Raw genomic sequence first — 26469 nt, 5'->3', positions numbered from 1 at the left:
ATACTTTGTACACGAGTGTTCCAGACATGGTACAATTAGTGTACTGAATTTCAGTTAAATCTGAGACTATGAGCTGGAGTCCCTGGTTGAACTGACATGGAATGACCCAACTTAAACTAACGTACGCAAAGGACAACACATACAGCCATGACCAGGGGAGGAACCGAACCTCCAACAGGGAGAACCATGCAATCCGTGGCAAGTTGCCTCAGACTGCACGGCTACCCCATGCAGCTTGAGATTCATTCACGAAACAACTTACAGAGTGTTTTCAAAAGACCAATGTGCGCTGGATGTTAGGTACATTGTGAAGCAAGGTTTTTTTTTCCCTCAAGAACATGAATTTGCCCAACCCCTGTGTTAATCTGACAGCTTAGACGCAGCAGTAAAGTTTTTCCTGGTAGAATCTAAGTGGTTGCTGCGACTGCTTGCACAGCTAACAGCCACATTTCTGTTGTCAGAAATGGGAGAAAGTACCACTCACATGCCACTCAACTGCGCATGTGCATGAACCCACATACTACTGCTAAAACGAATCTAAAGTAAACACTTATTACTTCACACTCATCGGAGGCATTTGTTGTTTTAAAGCATTGCACAGTCTTCCTAAGGCCTTTGACAAATTTTGCTGTTGGCAAATCCTTGTATGAGCACTGTGTTTAGTTGTTGTATACAGCATATTTCATTTGCAATTTATGGTTTATTTTCATTTTGTTTTTTCTTTCATGTTGTTTTGTTGCAGTATTATTATGCAGTAGAGGAATACAGTAACATCCTTTGTCAGAGTATCGATTCTTCCCAGTCAAAACTACAAAAATTTGACTGAAAACTAAAACAACGAGAAATTCATGGAATTCTAAAAAATTCCAGGGATATTCCTGGTTTTCTCCAGGATGAAAAGTTCCCGGGTTTTTTCCAGTTCTCCCAGTTCATATATACCCTGAAAAACGAAAACTATTGGTGTTGTCAGTCTCGTGTGAACTACGTATCTCAAATGAAGACCACAATACCAGTAACCATACACAACTCAAAAACTCAACACAACACCACAATTTTCACTTTACCTACATAATTCCAACAAGGATCCCGAATCCAGGAACCAACATGCAACTCTATTCCACACTGGGCAGCATTGGTGTGCTAAATTTCAGCCAAATCTGAGACTATTAGCTGGAACATTTTCTCAAATTGGTTGTAAATAAAATAGAAAGAAACTTCCACATGGGAAAAATATATTAAAAACAAAGATTCCAAGACTTACCAAGCGGGAAAGCGCCGGCAGACAGGCACATGAACAAAACACACAAACACACACACAGAATTACGAGCTTTCGCAACTGGCAGTTGCTTCATCAGGAAAGAGGGAAGGAGAGGGAAAAAAGCAACTGCCAGTTGCGAAAGCTCGTAATTCTGTGTGTGTGTTTGTGTGTTTTGTTCATGTGCCTGTCTGCCGGCGCTTTCCCGCTTGGTAAGTCTTGGAAACTTTGTTTTTAATATATTTTTCTCAAATTGGTTGGATTGATATGGAATGACCCAGTTAGATTAAGTAGTGTGTGCACCTAGGGACCGATGATATCAGCAGTTTGGTCCTATAGTGAAAAAACATCATAAGTTGATTTTTGAATGTGTGCATAGTGTACGTGATGTCTGTCAGGGGAATCCTCGTCACATCTAGAAATAACCTTTCCTGCAGGCAAAAGGGGACTGGGTTGTACAAGCTGAGCGGAGTAAAGACGAACGAGTGAACGCCAATCACTGTCTGATTATGCTGTTGTTTGTGTTTGTGAATGATCTGTGTTTGCTATAATTACTAAGGAAATCCACAGAGTCAGACTACCAGAGTGGAAATAACAGGTAAGAAAGATTACGTATTATCTTCTCGGTGTATCCCGGAAAATGAAATTTTGTCAGAATTTTTTTGGCTAGATTGGTACACTAGTAAGGGCAAGTTGTACAGTCCACGTTTAGCAGCCGCTTAAGTTCTATTCTGGAAGTAGTGCGGAAAATGGTTTGTACGAACATAAGGCCTAACCGGAGAATAATCAGGGATAACTAAACCGGTGATTCTGGCAGGGTTAGTTAAGTTAACCATTGAATAAGTTTGGCAAAGGCAGGAATAGTTACAGATTTAGTCATGACAAGATTGTTTGTTAGAATGAGGAAGGAGAAGAAACAGGGACACCACACAAATTAGGGGAGAATATGACGATTCCAAATTTATATAAAAATCTTGAACTACTACTTTTCGATCTCATGCTCGAGAAACTTGAGCGTATGAATGAAATGTGAAACTATTTTCTACATAAAGCTTTTTGCTTATAGTAGGCCTAATATGCATTATATTCTGTTGTATTATAAAAATGGCCATTTGTGCCAAAACAGTCTTATGTATTTGGTGTGTGTTACAATTTATGCAGTGTTAAAAAGCCCTATTTTGTTTTATCTATTATGTTTTTCAGTTCCACAGAGCGAAATACAGTGACGTGCAATAGGAGAACGCTGTGTGAAGTGGGGTGGTACTGCACTCCGGCACACTTAAGACCAAATAACATGTCTTTCATTTCCTCGAACGTATATGTTGTATGTATGAGACTTCAGAAGATGTGCTCTACAAGAGGACCATGTTTTTGAAAATTCGATTTTTCAAATTTTTGATGCCGTATCTCAAATGCTTGATGAAGGGTAGTATTGCCCGATTGGGATATATTGTAGGTCCGGGTTTGATGTGGAGAGCAGTCTGAGTTATAGTGGGGAAGTGTGTCGTATCCACGTGACCCGTGTTTACATTTAGTGATATTGCCGTTTCCTCTTCGTTTCCTACTCTCACATCAACTGAAAACAAAATGGATTTCTATGGCCGGCAGATATTAAGTGAATTAAAATACATTCAAATAATTACCGAAGGCTAATATATGTTGTTAGTTTCAGAATGTATTTTATTTCCACTTTTCTGACAGCCATGCATTAATTGCCATGTAGAACAATGAAGTTATTTTTGTCGGTTTGCTAAATAAATTTAGTTATTATTAATCTTTTATGCTGAGGCAATCAATGTGCACGTTTTCATCTTCTAGCATGTATGGCATTATGCCACGATAAAGATATAAAAAATGAGTTTATGGGGTACTGGTACTCCAAGAAAATTTCCATCCTGAAACCCAAATGAAAAGCTTAATATCAGGTTGAGGCCTACTTGATAGGAAATCTGGACATACAAATGTGTTCTTTAAGTGTGCACTTTAAATGTGCTATTTTAGTATGCTTAACGAAATTCCGATGCTCCTGGCGTATCCTCTGATGTCGTTTTTTCTTTTATGACATAATGTAAGATCTTCCGATGTTTTACACGTATGAAACTACGGGCTTCCTGCATCATAGCCGCTGCCAAAGTGTGGTGGCGCCTGTTATCTGGCGCTTTCTGATGACTACTGAAATGAGCCTATTTCTAACAGGTCGCGGGAAATATTGTGAATGGTGGTTTGAAAAGCGTTACTTTCAAAGTAATTTTCCTTTTACACAAGTTGAACTATGTGCGAGAATGTACAATGAATTTCTTAAATCACAGAACGTTTGATGATGAGCCATTTAGAATTATTTCGAGCCCAGATGAGACATAAATGTCGTCATTAAGAACAAATTGATGTAGTGCCACAGGAAGCTCTCTCTCCTCTGCGGTAGCAAGAGGCAAGTCACTGGACTCGGCTAAAAATTTTAGTGGCACATTTGTGTGATATATGTGAAAGCGTAGCTTCTATTGCAGCTTACTGACCTTAGAGACAAATGTTGTGAAAGCTTTGTTTTTCTTCTAGCAACACTATGTATATTAATTTAAAACATTAGCTTTTCCTCTTTGTTTATCTATGCTACTTAACAGTAGTGTTGCTATTAGCTGACTACATCAAGTGTCCTGTGGTCTGAATATCTGCTGTCATTGGCTGGCGGGATCACGTGACATGAACTATGACTGGCTTACGAAAACGCATCGCAATCTAGAGTACAGTGGTTCAAAAAGTAACATGCAGTGTTTGGTGGAATTTGAATTACACTTTCGTAAATATGCAGCGTACATGTTGCTGCACATCCAAAGTCTTTCCAAAAGGAGTTTCCTTCCCTGAGCTTCTTTTTTTAAAGTGTTGGGAAATTCTGCGCCTCTGTATAAAACCATAACCACTCGAAGGATTGATAAGTTATACAGTTCCAAGGTAAAATATACCGTCACTTAATAACTGGGAGGAAGTGTATTTTTAACTGGAAAATGTAGGAAAAATGAGGGAATTTTTTTACCTTGTCCATGTACACACCCTGTTTCTGTAAATTTTTGTTTTAAATTTTGAAGATATTGTGTACTTGATTTTTGGACAAATATTTGTTTTGCAGTGATGTCATTCTTACTCTCATCTATGTAGTTTTTCACCACCCAAAACCACATTCTTCATTTGGTTCTCCTGTTTCTTTCATTCTGTTGCTGCAGTTAAATATTTCACATGTTATTTGTTTGTTTGTGGGTTGTAATGAGTGATGTCATGGTCACCATATTGTATGTGCTCGAAATAGTATAGTCCGTGTTGATGGCATTACTGCTCAAAACAGGTGGATGGAGTCATGACGTTGTTATGCCAATCTACATTTTATAATAGTTACAGCAGTAGATCCCTGTATATTGACTGATTTTGTTCTTTGGATATAATTTGTGTGTTTTTTGACCAATTAAAAATAATGCTATGTTCCTAGGATTGTTGGTCAGTTTCTATCCGAATGGTGCAGATTACATTGGTTTTATTCTCTGTGTCTTCTTTGTGTTTATGGCTACATACTAGCTGCTTCAGACTTCCAGCTACCTCACTGGCTGAAAAGTAGTAGTAATGAACGTATTGGCCTCTGTCATTGCTCATGTTACTGTTAAGGAATATTCACATCTCCTTCTAAATATCACAAGCAATTATTGTAGTCTTTTATGCCACAAGGTTTTTGTTAAATATCCATCTTCAGACAGAAGAAGCAATTTCAGTTCAGATTTAAAACTGTGTACAGGTTTCCAGTAGCCAGTCACGTTTGGTTTTATTCCTCAGATTCCATTATCCACTACCTGTTTTAAACTGACAAGCTATTTATCATCAGATGGTACATGTTTATAGCATAGACTCTGCAGCAATAAAATAACAAGTAAAGTGAAGTGGACAACCCGTGGCATAAAAACTTCCAGTGTAAGGAAAAGGCAAGTGCACAGAGAACTAAAATGTACGGTAATAAAGACATTGATTTCATTAAATGTGTTAAACTCTATAAAACCATTCTTAAGACTCGGCAGGACAGCAAAACACCTGTTAAATAAGAGGCTAATTTTAAATCATAAAAATAAGACAAAGGCTGTGTGGTCAGTCATTAAATCTGAGTTAGATGTTAAAGCCTGTAACCAAAAAACTTCAAAAATTGACATTGAAGGAAATACTATTGTAAATCCAACACAAATACCAGAGTACTTTAATGAATTACTTATAAATGTAGCAAAGTCTGGTGTAGATGTTACATCATACTATCACAACAAAGTAAGTCCCTTTGGCCTAGGTGAAAATTCTGGGAACTTCACAAAATTCTTAAAAGTTTCTGTGGGGGGGGGGGGGGGGGTTTGCTAGAAAATGCTATTTTAACATTAAGAAACAAAAAATCTGCAGGTTGGGATGGAATCTCTGCCAAAGTTATTAATGTGGTACACAATAGAATTGCAAATTTACTAGCTCAAATAGTAAATCAATGTTTTGAAGAGGGCTGATTCCCAGAGGTACTGAAATATACTGAAGTCAAACCACTCTTCATGAAGAAATCAAAGAGAGATCTTGGGATATTATGGTCCTATCTCGATTCACCCAGTCCTATCTAAAATGTTTGAAAAACTTGCTGTTGCACAAATCCAAAACTTCATTGCAAAATATTCTGTTGTTCTAAACAATCAATTTGGTTTTCAGCAGTGCAAAAACACCATAGATGCAGTAAACAGTTTCATTGAGAAAATAAGTACATCACTAGACAAGAGAAATAAGGTGGCAGGAATTTTCTGCAACCTCACAAAGGTGTCTGATTCTGAAAACCATGCATTGCTTGTTTCCAAACTTGAAAAGTATGGCATTAGTGGCAGTGCCCTATATCGCATACTTTTTTTTTTTTTTTGAATGAATTAAATTGAATACTACTTCATACAACAATAACTGTTCCATTGTTTCTATTGTATGAAATGGTTTTGAAAGTACTCTTTTATGTTTGTTAAAAGCCACGGCTAATTTTTCTCAGGGCACTATCGCCAGAAATATCATACGTATCCCAATGTGAAGACATTCATCTTATCGCAACGGATTACAAATCTTTCTCTAATATTGTGCGATAATCCATTTAAACAATGCTTAATTATTTTTTCCGTGAGGCTGGATGCTCCAGGATAGCTGCCTATGTGCAGTGCTAGTGTAACCATTTACAGATAGTACTATTAATAAAGTACTGTGCCTCTGGCCTACTGTGAATTGGAAAATATTACAAGATGCCAATTTCAGTTTATTGAGATTATTCTTTTTAATACTTTTAGCATTAAATTACTGTTAAAAACTTGAATAATTTATGTCATCAACGGTGTTGCTATAATACTGAGAAACAAGATGGGCAAGGCAACATGTAATAATTACTTACTCAACAATAGGCAGGATAGGTACGCACTACTGACAAGAACTCATATAACAATTATTAATTTTGTATATAGTCTACAAAATTCTATTACTACTACAGGTAATTGTATCAGTTACAGACTGTGAACAATTAGCATCCATCGTTATTTTTCTGACTGGAAAAAAATATCTCAGGATGTTCCAGAAGACCCCATATTAGGCCCAGACTATTTCTCTTCTATGTTGATGACTTACCATTAAATATCAGCTCCCTATCAGTTCTGCTCGCAGGTGATACTTCCGTCTTAGTTGAAGATCAGGATTTGGGAAAAATTCCCAAATCTATGATCAGTACACCAGTACCTTAGAAATTTGGCTCCAGCGAAATGGGTTGAATCTAAAAGGAATTAAGACTCACATAATGCAGTTCAAAATCAAACAGTAAACATGTGAGCAGATTTAAGATTTTACATGATGACCAAGTTATAGAAGAAGTTGACTCTGTCAAATTCTTAGGTTTAAATATATATAAAAATTTGAGATGGCAGGCACATGTTGAATACGTGGCAAACTAACAGAGCAGCTTTGCATTTGCAATGAAAATATTATCAACTGCAGTTGACCTGGACATGCAGAAAGTAGCATATACAAGCTACTTCAAATCCATTATTAGGTATGGTATCCATTATTAGCTACAATATAGCAGGTCAGAAACTGGAAGCAATTAATTCCAAAAATTATCTGGGAGTACGCATTAGGATTGATTTAAAATGGAATAATCAAATAAAGTTGATCGTCGGTAAAGCAGATGCGAGACTGAGATTCATTGGAAGAATCCGAAGGAAATGCAATCCAAAAACAAAGGAAGTTGGTTACAGTACGCTTGTTCACCCACTGCTTGAATACTGCTCAGCAGTGTAGAATCCGTACCAGATAGGTTTGATAGAAGAGATAGAGAAGATCCAACGGAGAGCAGCGCGTATCGTTACAGGATCATTTAGTAATTGCGGAAGCATTACAGAGATTATAGATAAACTCCAGTGGAAGACTGTGCAGGAGAGATGCTCAGTAGCTCGGTACGGGCTTTTGTTGAAGTTTTGAGAACATACCTTCACCGAGGAGTCAAGCAGTATATTACTCCCTCCTACATATATCTTGCGAAGAGTCCATGAGGATAAAATCAGAGAGATTAGAGCCCACACAGAGGCATACCGACACCCCTTCTTTCCACGAACAATACGAGACTGGAATAGAAGGGAGAACCGATAGAGGTACTCAAGGTACCCTCTACCACACACCGTCAGGTGGCTTGTGGAGTATGGATGTAGATGTAGATGTAGAAGGACCTATTGTCAGGACATGATACAAGAAAACATAAAAAAGATTTTTATTTTCACAGTTGCTTTTTATTTTCTGTATACCATTAAGACTAATCAAATATGTGTATTAAGATACATGATCACAATACCATTATTTCAGACGAACAAAGATTTATGAATAGAGAAGTAGGGAAGGGATAGGAGTGACAGTGCACCGATGGGGTAGAAGGTTGTGTAGGGCTGGAGTGGGACTAGGAAAGGTTGAGGTCAGCGGGGTGTTGTGGGTGGAAAGAATTCAAACAGTGAAGCTGTCTCTTGGTGAGTTTGGTGCTGGCCATTCAGGCGGACACACAACTTGTTAGTCTCAAGACCATGTAGAATGCCAGAAAGTGGTTGCAGATAATGTGCTAGAGCACGTGCCTGCTTTCACATTTGTCCCTGCCTTTGATGGGTTGGAAGATGCCTGGGACAGGACTGCAGTGTGTTATAGTATGGGTCAGGTTTTGAATCTGTTTCAGTATAAGCCCCATGTGGCAATTGGTTCGGAATAGGGCAGACAAGGATATCGCATTAGTAGGGTAAGGAGTGGAATACCTTTGTGGGTGAGGGAGGGGTGAGATTTTTTTTGCATTTCAGGACACAATTAAAGGTAGTCAATACTTTGCCATACTCTGAAGTACCATTAATGAACACTGGTCATGAGAGAAAAATTGTTCTGAATTATCATTAATGCAATACAATTCATACAATCTTAGCGTTTTAAGAAAAGTAAATTATGTGGTTGCCTTAGTCTTAAATCAGTATTTATGTCTCCAAAAATATATATCCTGTCCTAAGACCATTTTGCAAAAAATAAGTAAGTTTTCTCCAAGGACTGCAAATGCTTCAATATTAGTTTCTGGCATACAGTAAAAATATATAGTTATGATTTTAATGTGGGCTTAACAGTGCAGCTGCTTCCATTGCATTTTCTATACTTGTATCGCCCACACTATGGACACTGCATTGTACAAGTACTGTAAGCCCACCAATCTGATTAATGTAAGTCTCTTCTATGGCGTTTTGTCAACAGCACATTAGTCTGAAGTCATAAAGCTGAAAACCTTAATGAGTACAGGATAGTGTTGCATGCACCACCACAATTTTGGTCTCACTTTTTCACGTATTGTCTTCGAGTTTCTATTGTTGGATGATGATCAATTTCTCAACTTCATAGGAAAAAAAATTATGCCATTCAGGATAGACTATAATTTTGTTTGTAAAAAGTTTAGTGATCTATGACTTTGGAAAAGTATATGGAATCATATAATGCACCTATATTGGCACTAATCCGTTTATGGGTACAAGTGCAATATTGAACATGACGATACTAAATTCATAACTAATGGCTCAATCAGTTAACGAAGTAAGCCAGCTTATGCATAAAAATTGGAGTAACAGAAGTATAGCAGTCAAAGGTGAAATATAATAAGCACAGAGTCAAAATCTGCAGTGTAAAATGTGACTACTTCTGAATTTTAACAATGTTAATGAAAAGTTTGGAATGCTAGTGGTATCATCCTCACCAAATCTGTCATTCAGCTCAAAATATGTCCACTGCTATATAAAATATTTAATTGGACATAACTTGTAATTAACATGATTTTAAACAAAACTAATTGTATTTTTGCTGTCAGATTCTGAGACTGCAACTGAAACAATGAAATCTGACTTAATAACAAATGGCCAGATTTATGCCTACATCACATATGAATATTACTGAAAATCAGAACCAAAACATGCCCAGAGACAGAAAAGAGAGAAAAAGAAATATTGATAGTAGTTGATGTGTAATTAGAGTAGGTGGAGGATGCTAGCTTGATCTGCCACAGTATGCTAGGGCTGATATATATCAAAGACCCATCCCCTGTGATACATACAGTTTTAGCTTATCTTCACTGAGCCAGTGTTCATTATCACAGGTTCATTAACTCATCATTTAGTCTCCTTGTTTACACCTAACAGAAAACTAAGATTACCAATTTCATATTGTAGTGACCTGACATTTACATATAAGAACAATCACGAGTATCACCACAAAGAGGTAAAAGTGGATCTTGGGCAGCTTCACGTCATTGTCCTCTGTTATAAGTAGAGTGTGTACATACGACAGCAGCTAGCCGCTTGATTGTATAGAATGGAGATGTTCTCAGCTAAGTGATTTGCTCAGAACCAGCCATAAAAAAGTCACTGTTCCTTTCTTGTTTTGGCAGACTTTCATACAATGACTTCTTTGTTTTCTTCCAAATTCTGTGTATTTGTTTTCTGCAATTTCTTGCTAACATAACTGAACATTTGTAATACTGTCCTATGAAAGAAATTTAATTGTTGCCTTTTTCATGGATTTGTCTGTGGATTTATAGCAGTAACAGTAAATACGAAAAGATGACCAAATAATGTAATACTTAAATTTCAGTTATTGCAATGAATGTAAGCAAACAGTGGTATGAATCTTCCTTGCAGATTAAAACTGTGCCGGTCCGAGACTCGAACTTGGGACCTTTGCCTTTCATGGGCAAGTGCTCTACCAACTGAGCTACCCAAGCATGACTTGCGCCCCATCCTCACAGCTATACTTCACCAGTATCTCGTTCCGACCTTCCAAACTTCACATAAGCTCTCATGCACTCCTTACAAGATTAGCACCTCTGGAAGAAAGGATTTTGTGGAGACATGGCTTAGCCACAGCCTGGGGGATGTTTCCAGAATGAAATTTTCACTCTGCAGCAGAGTGTGTGCTGATATGAATCGTACTTGGGTAGCTCAGTTGGTAGAGCACTTGCTCACGAAAGGCAAGGTTCCCAAATTTGAGTCTCGGTACTGCACTCAGTTTTAATCTGCCAGGAATTTTCATACCAGTACACACTCTGCTGCAGAGTGAAAATTTCATTCTGGAAACATCCCCCATGCTGTGTCTAAGCCATGTCTCTATACCCTTTCTTCCAGAGGTGCTAGTCTTGCAAGGTTCACATGAGAGCTTCTGTGGAGTTTGGAAGGTAGGAGACAAGGTACTGGCAGAAGTAGAGCTGTAAGGACAGGGTGTGAGTCATGCTTTGGTAGCTCAGTTGGTAGAGCACTTGCCTGTGATAGGCAAAGGTCCCGAGTTCGAGGCTCAGTCCAGCACACGTTTGTAATGTGCCAGGAATTTTCGTATCAGAGTACACTCTGCTGCAGAGTGAAAATTTCACTCTGGAAAAATCCCCCAGGTTGCGGCTAAGCCATGTCTCCACAATATCCTTTCTTCCAGTCTTGCAAGGAGAGCTTCTGTGAAGTTTGGAGGTTAGGAGATGAGGTGCTGTTGGAAGTAGAGCTGTGAGGATGGGGTGTGAGCCATATTTGGGTGCAGAGTGAAAGTTTCATTCTGGAAACTATGGTCTACTGAAGTCATTTAATAGTACTAGTTAGAAATAAACTAGAACTATTTATTGTATGTGACTAAAAGGCAGTGTGTGATTCCCCCCCCCCCCCCCCCCCCAACTGCATTTTTTTGTTGTTTACATACAATACATGTTATGTACTCATGAGGTACTTGTTTATTATCCTGTATGTGCTTTCTGAATTTACCTTGCAGTTTGTTCTTATAATTAAAAGTGTGCTAAATGTGGTGTGAACCCATACTTCATGCTACTCTACATACCGATATGTTGCATCTAGCTCAAAATAACATGGCACTCATACACAGTCAGCCTTGTTCTCAGCCCCAGGTGTGTCTACCTCTTTTTTCTGAAGGAGTGACTATCTTAGACTGCAGTAATCTGCTGAGGAATGTGCTTCATCCACTATCTGCAATTACATTAATTGTTAATGCGGTGATTTTCTTATTAGGTACTCCAGTCAATTATATTATTAGTCACACTGGGATGAGCTCTCCATATGATATTTTGTAAACTCGCTAACTGTAGCTTAGAACTTTTGCTTTTCAGTAGGCTTCATGTGTTCAACTGCATCCCCCCTACCAGGTAATGCTTGCACCTCCACCACTTCCGCTGTACCCACCCATACAATATTATCTTTACAGGTATGGGACAATTTATTATATGCTTAACACGCTGCTTCCCCGTTCAGCTTGGCCACACGCAACCGAACTGTCACCTTCCAGCCTAACCTAGTCCTCAGGCTACACTTCAGATCAGTCATCACAAATAAACACATATTTTATTTTGTTATGTCAGTGTTCATTTAGGGAGATAAAGTAGGTGTTTACACAACCTGAAAATTAGTTTGTGTAACAAAATAGCTTCTGAAATGTAGTGTTACAGAAGACTGCTGAAGATTATGTGAGTATGCCGGATAGCTAAATAGGTGCTACTGAATGAAGTTGGTAAGAAGAGAAATTAATGGCACAATTTAACTGAACGATGCGACTGATTGATGGACACATCTCGAGGCATCAAGGAATCAAGTCAGTTTGGTACTGAATGGAAGGGAGCGGGGTAAAAATTAGAGAGGCGCACCTAGGTTTGACTACTGTAAGCAGGTTCAGTTGATGGAAGTTGTGCCTTATAACAATATGTAATGGAAGCTGTCCCTTATAACAAAATGTATCTAAGTTTCCTGAGTAAATTAATTGCGGTAACAGCCAATGCTTTTAACAGTGGGATATCCTCCTGGGCTTGTGCATCAGTACAAGTTGTCAGGATTGTTTCTAAAGGGTATCAAATATATGTCCATGTCTTTATTATATTCAGTTATGTGCTCTCAGTTCCAATATATACTATCAACAAACATTTGATATAATAGTATGTGGATGTAGAACCGTTTATAACATGATTCTAGCATGTCCAAGAAAATATTAAAAAAAGCACCATCCGAACAGGCCTTGAAGGCCAAATGGTACTGACCAGCTGCCTTGTCGTCCTCCAGCACACCACTCTCCCAGCCATCGTCGGCTTTTGTGACTAGTGTCGCTACTTCTCAGTCAAGCAGCTCAATTGGCCTTACAAGGGTTGGGTGCAACTCACTTGCCAACAGCACTCAGACCCAGACAGTGACTCATCCAAGTACTAGCTAAGCCCAACAGCTCTTAACTAAGGTGATCAGATGGGAATGGGTGTTACCACTGTGGCAAGGTCATTGTCCAAGAAAATGTTGGTTTTATTTGTATTGTGTTCTGACCAAAGGAAACTAGGGTGCAACTGTCTTGTACATGCTCCTTGGTGTATTACATAACTCGCAGACTTCAGCATGTTTATGCAGAAAACATTAAATACAAAATCATTTTTAATCATTAAGGGCTCCTAATATTTAGTTTCTCGATATAATATCACTACTAGCAAATTTGTATTATTGCGACATTTCTTATTTCAGTGTTACAAAATCACTGATTAAAAAACTGGTTATTTGGAAATTGCTTTCCTACGAATAAAGAGTATTAGATACATATTTCATCACATGAAGCAAGCTGTACAGGATAATCCCTCAAGCCAATATTCATGTCCTTTGGCAATACTTTGTCAATGGTGTTACTAATGCAATACATCTTATGCCCTTGGTCCCGGCAGACCTAGTTGAACCTGGAATATTATTAGACAATGAATGCCAGCGTGATAAAATCTCAATCAACACTGTAATGTTTAATAGAATTACAATTCCACAGTTTGCTCATCTTTACTCTCGGTGCATTTCCTTTGGCACAACAGAATAACAAATGTGTAAAAATGAAATTGTAAAGATTGCAGTACAGTGTGTAGATATACTGCCAATACTGTAAAAATTACAGTGAGTACTGTTATTAGCTAACAAGAATGGACACTACATTAACCATTGTTGATTAATATCTTTATGACTTTAATGTAGAATAGAAGCAAATTCTTCAGAGAGTAGGGTGTTAATACAAAGAAAAATCCGTATGTACACATTAAAATAAGAGTTTAAAACTGCATCACACATGGCCACAAAGGATAAAACTCTATAAATGTGCCCAGACCTGTTCTTCACCTGTTGATAGAAAAAATACAACTATCTTAAATGCGCACATTGTAAGCTATTTATTTTACAACAATAATTATCATCCCATGATTGGAATACAGTCAAGTTTTTGAGCACTGCCATAACATACTCTTCCTGTGTATGTAGTCTCAAATAAGCCAAAAATCTGTAGTCATTCTTGAAACACTGTATCATGTCTTCCGCTGCAATCTGTGCACATTCCTCAAGCATGAACACAAATTCTCAGTATGAACTCATCACTCCAGAAAATTCTCACAGTGAAATTCACAATTACAAATGCTGGATGCAATCCTCGCCTAAACAATCAGCAGTCCAAATTGGATAAATAACCATATAATGTCATGAACATTAGCCAATCAGCATCAATATTTGAGAATAGTGTGACAGTGTTGAGACAATACACAGTAAATTTGAACTGGATGTGGTAACTTCTGTGAACTATGTTACTTCCCATGTTTTGGTACGGGAACAGTCTTGTGTAGATTTTATTAAGTTTGGTCAAATAATAATTAAAATAAGACACGTTTCAGCTTCCTGACCAGTGTTCGGTTTATACTGCGGAGCTTTACACTGTTCTCCAGGCTGTCCAATACATCCGTCGCCCTCAGCGGATACAGAATGTTTCTGCTCTGACTCTCTCAACTCTCTCCTCAGTTTCCAAGCTCTCTACCCTGTCCACCCTCTGGTCCACTGGATTCAGGACTGCCTCCACTTGCTCTACTTGTGGGCCATCTCTGTGGTGTTCCTCTGGATCCTAGGACATGTTCAGCCAGCTATTCGCATGTTTCCCTTCGCCGATCTACGGAGTGTTTTATGTCATCATGTTGCTCTTTTATGACACGCACATTGGTCGACACTTCCCAATAATAAATTGCGGGACGTGAAAGCTCTTCCCTGTGCTTGGACCTCTTCCTCCCGAATGCGTTGTCTTCCCTGTGCTTGGACCTCTTCCTCCCGAACGTGTCGTCGGGAGGAGGTAATTTTAACTAGACTCTGGATAGGGCACTGTCTTTTTAACCATAGACATCTTTTAAGTGGTGATCCTCCCCCACTCTGTCCCCATTGCTCTCAGCTGTGGACAGTAAGACACCTTTTACTAGAGTGCCCCTATTTCACTCCATTATGCACCCGTCTACAGCTGTCGCTCGATATATCTTCCATTTTAGCAGATGACACGCGCTCAGCCGATCGCGTTCTCGAGTTTATTAGTGCCAGTGAGATGATGTCGGTCATTTGAAGCTCTTTTTGGGGACAACCAACCCCCTTCTATAGTTTTTTAAGCTTTCCTTCTGTTTTTAGTTTCTCCCATTTTTTGAGTTTCATTCCCATTGCTGCTGGTTTGCAGTTTCGTTTTTTTTGCCTTTTCCTAAGTCACAGACCAGGCGCTAATGACCAAAACAGTTTTGCGCCCTAAAACCGTAACAAGAAAAGACATGTCTTGAATCTACACATTTGTAGTTCATTGATGAAGTTGTTATATGTGAACATGGATTCGGCCTATTTACAATGAGAATTGTCACATTCGTTGCAATACTTAATTGGGAGTGCTATATAATTTCATTGTGAGAAGCATATGGTCTGCTGAGTTGGAAGCAGCCAGTCCACTGCTGAAGAGTCCTACCACCGGCAACCACAAGTGATTTGTGGTAGATGCAGGTCAGTGCACAAATGGGTGTCACGATGGCCTCCCAAGTTAAAGATCACTCTCAACAAGTGGCACAGACACCCCAGGTGGATGACCACAACGGTCACCCTGAGATGAAAAGCAAAAACAGGTGATGTTGGCCAACTGCACAACACAAATGACATATGGTGCCTTAGAGGATAGAGTCAAATCAAAGATTGACCAAATAGTGATAACTGATGAAGTGGATGGATGTGTGATTAGGGCTTCCTGTTGGGTAGACAGTTCACCTGGTGCAAGTCTTTCGATTTGACGCCATTTCGGCGACTTGTGCATTGATAGGGATGAAATAATGATGATTAGAACAACACAACACCCAGTCCCTGACTGGAGAAAATCTCCAACCCAGCTGTGAATCGAACCCGAGCCCTTAGGATTGACAATCTGTCATGCTGACCACTCAGCTACTGGAGGTGGACAACTGATGAAGTAATCCACTGCAAAGGGTGACTTGCACAGCAGGAAGAATGGAATCGTATTATTAGCAACCTTAAAAAAAGATAAAAGACAGCAAAGACTTGAGTCGTCTGTAAGACACCATGTTAGACGATTTTGGCTACCATACTGGAAAGGAAAACACTAGTCCCAGCTAAGGTAGGAACCTGAGAAAATATCCCAAGGTATAACATTATTTACTTGCCATTTTCTTATCATATTTTCTTTAGCTATACATGTACCACGTATAAATTCAATGTTCTTGTCTTTTCTTTAGCTATATGTATTATGCATGCATAAAATTTTTTAACAACAGTCTAAAGAAATGACTTAAAATTATAAGATTGAACTAAGCAAATTACCTACTTTCTGCAAGAAAAGGGATATAAATGCAATAAAAATTAACTTTGTTAAAGCCGATGTTTGGAAAGGGTCGTTAGCTTGCTCCTCCCTCCAAAAAGGATGATGATGTCCTTACCTTGAATTTTTTTTTGTGTGCGGGGTGGGGGAGCGCTTGGATAGCATCTGGTAATATTATTAAAAATTAAATACAATGTTAAACCATGTTGTTAAAGACATGCCATAGCTTTCAGATATATCCTTTCACAAGCTAGACTAACAAAAACAAACTTGGTGAAACAGTCCTTTAGAATCTCTCTCTCTCTCTCTCTCTCTCTCTCTCTCTCTCTCTCTCTCTCTCTCTCTCTCTCTCTCTCTCTCTCTCAAATGGAGATGGCCAGTTTGCTGATTAGGAATTTGTAAGGGAGGGGTGGCAGGTATATGGGCTGGCACAATTGTAGCGGCCAGTGGGAAGGGACACATGCTGAAGGCAACTTAATTTGGGCTGGCTGACAGGCTGGAGGGGACAGAAATTGTGTTGAGGGTGTGGGGACAGCAGGTTGCTGTAGGTCAATGCCAGGATAATTATAACTCTCGTCTGTGTGGTTCTGAAAGGTTAATGGTGGAGAGGAGGATCTATATGGCATGAATTGTAAAGCAGCTATTCACATTAAGTATTTTATATTCAGCTGCATGGCGTGCCACAAGTATGGTCTAATTTACTTTTGGCCACAGTCTGGGGGTGGCCATTCAGCCTGGTGGACAGTTGGTTGGTACTCATACAATATAGGAAGCTGTGCAGTGATTGCACAAGAGCAGGTATATGACATGGCTGCTTTCACAGGTGGCCCAGCCTCTGATGGGGTAGGATAAGCCAGTGACACGACTACAGTAGCAGGTGCAGGAGCTGTACTTCCGTCTGCCACATGTATATGCTCCTGTGGCCAGCAGTTGAGAGTGGGAGTGGCATAGATATAGACTAGAATGGTGTAGGTTGTGTGGGGAATGAAACACCAGTTTAGGAGGGGTGCGAAGGATATTGGGCAGGAGGTCCTTCTTTCAGGGCAGGAAGAGAGATAAAGTCCTGGTGAACGATATGGTTCACTTGTTCCAGTCAAGAGTGATATTGGTTCCTTTTAGCTGATTCTTGGACATGGTGGGAGGAATGGGGATATGTGAAGATACAGATTTGGAAATTTGTATGTGAACTAGATTTGGGGAATGTTGCTGTGTGTGAAAGCCTTTGTGAGCCCTTCAGCATACAGGGCAAGGGAGTTCTCCTTAGTGCAGATATGTCATCCACATGTGGCTAGGCTGTATGTGTGGGGATTTTTTTATATGAAATGGATGGCAGCTGTCAAAATGCAGGTAGTGTTGGTGGTTAGTAAGTTTGATGTTACTGAGTTGTGGGTGGAGCCATCAGAGGGATGGAGGTCAACATCCAAGAAGATGGCACATTGTGTAGAGGAGGACCAGGTGAAACAGATGGGAGGAAGGGTGTTGAGGTTCTGAAGGAAAGTGGATAGAGTGTCTTGGCCCAGAGTCCAGATCATGAAGATATATCATCAGTGAACCTTAACCAGACGAAGGGGTGGGAGTTGGATCATTGAATACCTGTGGAATGACACCATAAGTGTAGTGTTCCATCAATTTGTATTCTAAGTGTTTTTATAGTCTTTGTATTTCAGTCTGGGAGTCATTGAGTTTCTGCAATAAATCATAGGGTGAAAATTGGGATTTCTCAGAAGAATCTAGAAAACTGCATACTTCTTGCAAGGCAGCATCAAACTTGGTACCAAGAGGGTGGCCTACTTTTCAAACAGAGGCGGGGTTTGGCACTAATTTAGCATAGCTGTTTTGATGATAAGTTTTTTGGAGCCACTGAACACAAAACATTGTTGATATGTTCAGCAATGTTTCTACAAAAATCATAATCACCTTTCTCTGCTTTCTCAGGCAGTGTGTGTTTCAGAGTCAATTGAATAACTGCCATCAATATCTTGGTGGAACTCTTGTGAGTTCAGTGATCAGGAAAAGTGCCTAACACCAGCTAAAGGTGTTGCTGAGGTCTGCCGTCACAGCACTGCATTGCAGGAGAGACCTCAGATAGACATGAAACCCTGTGGCAGTATCATATTTACTGCAACATATAAACAACAGTGGTGCTGTACTTTTGTTTGGTCATCAGCCTATTCAGTTATAGGTATGAGATGACAATGTAAACTTTAACCTGAGGACCCTCCCCCCACACACCTCCCCACCGCCAGCCCCTGCCAGAAGTCTTAGACATGGCACTCACAGCCATACACCATGAAGTGAACTGTTAGTAACCATCACTAAGTCATGTCATTTCCATTTCCAATCTGTGGCTTAAGCTACACACATCAAGTCAGTGCCCCCAAGTAGACATTTACATTTCAATCATAGACATTTTTTGTGTTGTTAAATTCACCGAAGCAGTGTCTCCATTAAGAAGTTATTTTTCCCAAAAATGTTTGCAGAAATAAGTAAATTATTGCCCAGATCACTCTAATATTATGGATTTATTGCATCAAAAGACCTGAAATTCTCACAACCTTTGCTCCTGAAGCATAAACCAAACAAGTAACAAAGCTGTATGGTTTGTTTTGTAAACTACATTCATCCAAGACAAAAGAAGTGACTTCATTATTGTAGGTGTATGTCCAAATCATTTGATGACCTCTGACAAATAATTTACATCATCATACTATGCACCTGATAAATAAATCCACAGTCTTAGCCCAAACCCATTTCATCTTCTGTATCTCTCTCATTGTAACATTACTGGAAACTTATTACCTATAGTCATATTGTCATAGAAGCAACAAATACAACATAATTGACTGTGCTTTTTTGTAAATGTAAAAATTTGCATAGGCACAGGGCATTGTTGTGCGGAGATCAATTCTTATACCAAGACTTCAGGTGGCGGAGTTTGGAATGATCTCTTCAATGAAAAACTGCTGCTCATTTGCAAGTGGTGCATCAACATCGAGATCTGTCTTGACAGTGATTCAAAGTACCTGATGTTCCACCAATTGCCGATCCTCTGCAAGCCTTCCTAGACTTTGCTGTAGTCTTCCAGCTCCTTAGCCTCCATTCAGGCAACAGCCTCATGTATGTACTGAAGCCACAGTTACACAGTATTTCAGTATTTTGCAGTTACACAGAATTTCCATAGTTTTTTCTTCCTTGTTTGACTTATGCAGTATTTTTTCCACCTTCATTTGCATTATAAGGAACTGAAAATTCATTCTGACAGAAGTCCCTGTGTCATGTATGCCAGTTGAAGAAAATTAGGAAAGGAAAGCAGATAAATGGAAACAAATAATAGCTACGAAATCAAACTTACTATACTTCAGTTGCCACTAAAATAAGTTTTTTGGTATATAAATTTTTAGTTGGGGAAAAATTCTCAAACATACTGATTAACAGAAACTGCCATGAATTTCAGTTAAGAAGAAAACTTGTACTGTGAGAACACTTTGTGTAGTGTAAGCCAACTTTTGGTCAAAGAATCTGTCAATTTAATGTCAGTTTGAAGTTTATGCCCTGAACACTGTTTACTTTCTTTAGTAATCACTCATTCTGTTTGAGGCAACATTCAGTTGGCTGTTACTCAGCCAAAGATCTGATGTGAAAAGCCTTGAGCAAGACTGTGTCCATCTTGATGGAGCTCACATAGTAAGAAATACGCTACATTCTTGGCAAGATATTCATTGCATGTGCTGTCTGTTGGTAGAAACCTGATAGTCTGTCCTTACTACTGTGGTCAGTGGGACATTAAACACTAATGTTTACACAGTGGATGATAAACAATGTAATAATGACAATATTATGAAAAGGACAGTTACTACCCACCGCATAGTGGAGATGCTGAATGTATGTTCTCTAATTGTTATGAAGGTCTGTTTGGCTGAAAACTTTGTTTGACAGTCTTTTTGTTGAACCTAACTGTGAATCAGCATCTCCACTATATCGTGAGTAACTATCCTTTTCATAATATTGTCAAAAATTAATCTTCCTTTTTTTATTGCTGTGAGATGGCAAAGCAATCCAGGCACTGTTACTGGTGTCACTATTCTAAACCAAGCAACTACTTTTGTTGTCATCACCAGTGCTTGATTTGTGATGGCATGCCGTAACAATATCTATGATAAAAAAAAGAATTAAAATAATGTTTTCAAACAATAATTGAAGAAAAAAAAGAAAAGAAACACTCCCTGACCGATCAAAGTACTGGCACCTTACCTCCTCTTCTCCTCTCTCTCTTTTTTTTTTTCAATATCATGTCACATACAAAAGGTCAAACCAAACTGAACATATCTAGAAGAAACTGTTATAAATAAGTGTTCGTTTGCTTAGCCCATAATATTCTCTCACAGACAGACCAAACTGAAGTTACAAGCAGAGGAGAGGTGACATGTGGAAATAATCAAGGATAAAAAACTGAACACATGGCACATAAGAAGCTATGTAACTTTGGTTGAATGTGATAAAATTGGCTCATTATACCTTACTCTAAACATATACGCAGTGAATCTTTAATGTGGTTTCTAAGACATATGAATATTCAGTATTTCTCCATCCAATTCATGTTTGGATTGCTAGAAGTTATACAGTCAAAAGATTGGTTCAGTAACATCTGACTGCAACCCCAAAACTTCATGGAATATTTCCTCATAATCAGAGAGAAGTGCAGGTTCAAGTCGCAGTACAGCAGAAATTTTCACACGTCGCTAATAGGTACTACATATATACCTAATACAGCTGATGTCTAACAGTTCACAGTAAGTAAATAATTTTTGAATAATTGAATATATTATAACAAAACATTCAGCATTCCATACAGAGCCAAATATTTTAATTCCATAATGAGATTTTTCACTCTGCAGCGGAGTGTGCGCTGATATGAAACTTCCTGGCAGTTTAAAACTGTGTGCCCGACCAAGACTCGAACTCGGGACCTTTGCCTTTTGCGGGCAAGTGCTCTACCATCTGAGCTACCAAAGTACGACTCTCCTGTGAGGAGAGCTTCTGTAAAGTTTGGAAGGTAGGAGACGAGATACTGGCAGAAGTAAAGCTGTGAGTACCGGGCGTGAGTCGTACTTCGGTAGCTCAGATGGTAGAGCACTTGCCCCCGAAAGGCACAACTCAAAAACTCAACACAGCACCATGATTTTCTCTTGACCTACATACCTCCAACAAAGCCCTCCATACTAGATTAGATTAGATTAGATTAGATTAATACTTGTTCCATAGATCATGAATACGACACTTCGTAATGATGTGGAACGTGTCAGGTTAATAAAAGATGTCTGTACAAGAAATTACATTACACAAAATATTGCATGACACTAATGATTAAGTTTTTTTTTTTTTTTTTTTTTTTTTTTTTTTTTTTTTTACTTTATATCTAAAAATTCAGCCAATGAGTAGAAGGAGTTGTCATCTAGAAATTCTTTTAATTTATTTTTAAATGTTAGTTGGCTATCTGTCAGGCTTTTGATGCTGTTTGGTAGGTGCCCAAAGACTTTTGTGGCAGCATAATTTACCCCTTTCTGTGCCAAAGTCAGATTTAACCCTGCATAGTGAAGATCATCCTTTCTCCTGGTGTTATAGGTATGCACACTGCTATTACTTTTGAATTGGGTTGGATTATTATCAACAAATTTCATAAGGGAATATATATACTGTGAGGTTACTGTGAGGATCCCTAGATCCTTAAATAGATGTCTGCAGGATGACCGTGGGTGGGCTCCAGCAATTATTCTGATTACACGTTTTTGTGCAATGAATACTTTTCTACTCAACGATGAATTACCCCAGAATATGATGCCATACAGCTCTAAAACATTGTGTTGCAAATTTCTCTTCACCCACATAGCTCAGGGAAAGCCCTTGATACCGTGAACTCCCACACAACTTCAAAACCCAATGACACAAATTTCATGTGACCTATATGGCAGCAAAAAAGAAGCCCAAAGTACAAAAAACCAATGCATTCAAATTCTAAAATCCATTATCCAAACTTTTACTTACTCTATCTAAAGCAATTCCACAGTATAAAAAACCAAACCATGCTCACATGACTAATATCTGATATGTATTCTAACTAGTGATGGTACATCAATGCCCATGAGATTTACCAATAACAATCCAACACAATTACCAAACACTAACAAGGAAATCCCGAAAATTCATGAAAACTTGCATCACCACCCATGTCAATGTACCGGGTGATCAAAAAGTCGGTATAAATTTGAAAACTTAATAAACCACGGAATAATGTAGATAGAGAGATAAAAATTAACACACATGCCTGGAATGACATGGGGTTTTACTAGAACAAAAAAAAGTTCACAAAATGTCCGACAGATGGCGCTGGACAGCAAAATATCAGTGAATGCGCATGACAATTGTGTATAAAAGCTGTAATGAGAGAGAGAATCAGATGCGCCAGCAGTTGCAGCATGTTGACGTTACCTAGAAAGGAGCTTTTAGTGAAGTTGTATTATCAGAATGGGGAATGTGCTAGTTCAGCATTATGATCCTATTGCCATAGGAAGGGGATTCGAATGGGTAAAGGTCCATTGACAAATGCAGCTGTGGCGAGAATGATTTCGAAGTTCGAAGCCACGGGTTGTTTAGATGATAGATCCCATAGTGGCCGACTGAGCACGAGGCGTACTGCTGCTGAGACAGTTCAGGAAGAAATCTAGTGGGTTTGTCTATGCACAGGGAAGTCAGTAGCACATTGCACCGGCATTCCATACACTACTGTTTGGTTGGCACAACCCAGAAAGGTGCAACAGGACTGAAAGCATAATTTTATTCAGTCTGTCCTATAGCATTTTACTTTTAAGCTGCACAGCTAAGATCTAGAAATTGTCCATCCTAACACTGAAATTCTTATACTTACACCTAAACCATTTACTCCCTAATGGTACCTATGATTAATAATAAAGAGTGAATTTAGTAGACTCTGGTTTCATTTACGAATTATCTAAATGTCAACAGAGAATTCGTATAAACCATTACTTTCTATTTCAGCATACCATTTTGCAAATGCAAATTTCTCACAGTAGGTCCAGTTCTGCTGCTGGTCTCCTCCCACTTTTAGCGAGTTTCATCTTTATCTACTTCAATGACTAAAAATAAAGTTCAAGAACTCCATTATTTAACAACTCAAAATATTTAAAACAGAGTTAACTTTGAAGAAGCCTTCCAACAGCCATTTTGCGTTCCGATTTTCATCTCTCAGAAATCAGAATAGCTGAGTTACTACTACAGTTCAGTGCTGCATCTAGAATTTTGACGAGAACAATAACACACACAGACCTTACTGACTGCAAAAAATTTCATCTTCGAAGGCTATACTCTCAACACCTTCAACTTCCCGTGTTTTGCTGTCGCTAAAGTCTTGTGTATCGTTTGCGTGGCCCTATGGCCATGATCCTGAGAGCCACTTTGTTACACGTCAGTGTGACTTCAAAAAAATCCAATTTCATGTTGAATATGACAGGACCCATCAGGGTAGCCAAGAGTGCTAACGCGCTGCTTCCTGGACTCGGGTACGCGCGCCAGCCCCAGATCGAATCCGCCCGGTGGATTAATGACGAGGGCTGGTGTGCTGGCCATTTTGTATGTGGTTTTTAAGGCCGTTTTCCACATCGTGCTAGGTGAATACCGGGCTGGTCCCCATGTTCCACCTCAGTTCCACGGCTTGCAAACATCTGAACATTTTTGCACTATTCCATGGATTACACTCAACGTAGACATTTGCGGTACACTAATTCCGTCCCGGGGGGTTACGGGGTGGTGGCAGAAAGGGCATCCGGCCACCCCTTAAACATTAACATGCCAAATCCGATTAACAATGGCTGACCCTGTGTAACTGCGGGACAAGGCTCAAGCGATAGATAGATAGAATTGAATATGACAGTCATATGTACAGTGAATATCTTAATGTAATTTTTAGTAAATATGTAACTGTCATATTTATTCATTCTCTCCCTATTTTTCTTTTTGAAGAATATTTAACTAGGAAGTTTGAAAAGTCTTGTGAACAAAAAAGAAAATTCCAGTGTGTGAATGAGTGGTATAGATTTTGGATATATTCATTCAAATTTTGGCTAGCTCTCTCTCTCTCTCTCTCTCTCTCTCTCTCTCTCTCTCTCTCTGTGTGTGTGTGTGTGTGTGTGTGTGTGTGTGTGTGTGTGAGAGAGAGAGAGAGAGAGAGAGCCATAGAACTACTATGGTTGTGTCATAAACATTTTTAAACGTCTTTGTCAGCATCAGAGCATTGTAAATAGATAGAATAGATCTGTTCCAAGAGAATATGTATACAGGTTTTAAAAATAACAGGTCGTCTTATTACAAATGTGATTACTAGTTCTACTAACCGAAATACTATTTTTTTTTTATTTGAAGCTCCAAATGACTTTATAACTTGTCTAAAATTTCTGCTTCTAGTTAGGTATCCTGAGAAATAATTTCTAAAAGTAATGCAACAAAGCATTGTAATGTCATATATAATCAAAGTACCTCTGAAAAACTGTACAAATACCTTATCTTTGGAGGTCACTACAACTTGTGGCTAAATGATAAAAGAAATACTTGTTTTGTAAATAAATCTGCCTTTTCTTGCTGTGAAAAGAATTTTTTGTGTATTGTAGTGTTAGAAGTTTATTATAGTGATGGTTCAGCCAGTCAGTCTAAGCAGTGTTTCCCCTTTGCCGACTTGACATTTTTCAGAGAATGCTCTGGAATAAATAGTTCCTGGCACTTTACTGCCACATCACACGGCATATATGTTATGGGCTGGACTGGTCAAACTGTAAAGCATGCAGTCTGGAGTTTTTGCAAAGCCGTGACACATATACTATCTGGTGCTAAGGATTTTGCAAAAATTATGTATGAAAGATGTCATAATATAAACAAGTTTTGCTCTGTAGACTGTAAATCAGAAGAATAATTTGTCACCTTTTCCACTCAATACCAATGCAGAATGAGACTGGTAATTTTCAAGTGAAATTGTGATTCTGTTACTGGAGTTTTTAAGTTTCATCAGATAATTATTTTTGAAATTTATTTATCACCTACACCATCTCATTCCTCATTTATTATTAGTTAGCCATGAAAGTATTTTTTTGAACGGATGAGCTGAATTATTGTTGTAGGCTATTATAAATGGGAATATAAATGTCTAATTTTGTAATTCTGTTCCCAGAAAGGTTTTTACAGAATCTCATTATAAATCAAAACTTTACACTAAGAAAATTATATTCCTTTGCTTAAGTAGAAAACACAGTAAAAACTTGCTAGTTTTTGGAGTTAAACTTTGACGAGCTAGAGTAAAATACTCAAATCCACACACACACACACACACACACACACACACACACACACACACACACACACACACACACACACACCTCTACATGGTGCTGGTTAGACTGAGATTGCCAGTGTTATGTTGTGGCAGGTGGATTGGTTGTGGTGGGGTCATGTCAGGTGGAGTGTGTAGAGGGAGAGGGACTGGAGGGGTGGGGGGTTAGTGACAAGCAGCTCAGAGGGAGGTAGCCAGTCTGCTGGCTACAAATGCAGGAGGGAAGAGTGGCAGGTATATTATCTGCACGATTGTAGCAGCTGGTGGGAAGCAGCACAAGCTGAAGACAGTGTGAATTAGGAGGGGCAGGGACAGTGGTTTAGCTGAGATTCAGTTTAGGATGACAATGAGAGTGGAGGGTGTGTTGTAAAGATAACTCCCATCAACACAGTTCAGAACACATGCTGGTGGAGGGGAGTATCCGCGTGGCCTGGTTTGTGAAGCAGCCATTGAAATCCAGAGTGTTATGTTTAGCTACACTCCTGGAAATTGAAATAAGAACACCGTGAATTCATTGTCCCAGGAAGGGGAAACTTTATTGACACTTTCCTGGGGTCAGATGCATCACATGATCACACTGACAGAAACACAGGCAACAGAGCATGCACAATGTCGGCACTAGTACAGTGTATATCCACCTTT

General features: G+C 38.9%; 1 protein-coding gene across 1 annotated transcript in view; it reads right to left on the bottom strand.

Annotated features, from left to right (window-relative positions):
• Window positions 1–26469, bottom strand: part of LOC126268194 (proton-coupled amino acid transporter-like protein CG1139) — a 1364918-nt gene that overhangs the window by 483599 nt on the left and 854850 nt on the right. The gene's annotated exons all lie outside the window — the stretch shown is intronic.

Source organism: Schistocerca gregaria, chromosome 4 (assembly GCF_023897955.1).
Source record: "Schistocerca gregaria isolate iqSchGreg1 chromosome 4, iqSchGreg1.2, whole genome shotgun sequence".
NCBI lineage: Eukaryota > Metazoa > Arthropoda > Insecta > Orthoptera > Acrididae > Schistocerca > Schistocerca gregaria.
This window is presented reverse-complemented; position numbering and strand designations above follow the sequence as displayed.